Genomic DNA, 1,156 nt, shown 5'->3' with positions numbered 1-1,156 from the left:
CCCAGTAAGGCTAATGCAGATCAGCTGCACCACTAGTAACACAAGCAGAGATGGAGAAGGCAAATGTGCTGGCGATTTTGGAAAGGGACTTGGTCAATGGACAGGAGCAAGCGAGACAGCCGTACAACAGCTCTGTGTCCTGAAAAGAGTCTTCTCTGGCACTAGTCTCTGCTTTTCATTCTGGGAATGAAGAACAGCCACTAATGACTTTGCACTCATGCTAGCTTGATATTTTTGTGTTCCTCTTTTTACTTTATCTGGTCGATTAATATTTCCTTTTCCTAGACTTGCAGTCCTCACTACACTCTTTTTCCAGATGTTTGACAACCGCCTTTATAGTCCTAAAAGTATTTCATGCCAATTTACTTAATGGTTATACTTTCTCTTTTTCTGCTGATATTGGAGGATTTCATAAATCCAAGGAGACTTTGTAGGTGCTGTTCCATGGTAGTTCAAACCCCAGTTTTGTGCATAGAGGTATTGGCAGCTTTGAGAGTTCAAGAACTTCCTCAAGTCCAGAGCCAGAATAAGACATGCAACTGAGACAGATGTTCTCAACTTAGAGCTGCCTTTTGGTTTGGAAACTGAAAACTTCAGGTCTTCCAAGAGGAATTTCCAGAGCTAACTAAGCCAGGAGAAGGAATGGTGGCGATGCCACTACCTGCATTTCCATACATGCATTTACAAGAGCTCATAAACTGGCCAGCATATTTGATGTCTAATAGGTAAAAGAGGAAAAAGAAGGGAAAGGTAGTACTAAAGACAATAATAAATGGCACCTTTAAACTGTCCCTGTGGAATGATATGTGGTCTTGGAAGGCTGAGTTAAAGGAAATGGATTCACCCATAATAAATTATATGAGGACGTCATAACAAAGGTATATTTTTCAGAAACAGATGGAAAAGAATATCCGTGCCAGTGGCATTTCTTTTCCAAGATGTAATTTCCAAGTTCTTGTTAAGTTTTAGCATGAAACCACACCATCATAAAATGTATTTCTGAGACCACTAAATTTCTCTACAGAAAAAAAAAAGTCAGACTCTTAGCCATTTAAGAGCTACACTATTCTCTTTTTAACATATTGCTTAAATTTAGCTTTTATTTGCTACAGCAAAAATACCCTTTTTTCTAGAAGTCAAAGACTATAGATGAGTT

The sequence above is a fragment of the Octodon degus genome, unplaced genomic scaffold (genome assembly GCF_000260255.1).
Source record: "Octodon degus isolate 3935 unplaced genomic scaffold, OctDeg1.0 scaffold00161, whole genome shotgun sequence".
Classification (NCBI taxonomy): domain Eukaryota; kingdom Metazoa; phylum Chordata; class Mammalia; order Rodentia; family Octodontidae; genus Octodon; species Octodon degus.
The sequence above is the reverse complement of the archived record's forward strand: the minus strand, read 5'-3'. Positions refer to the sequence as shown.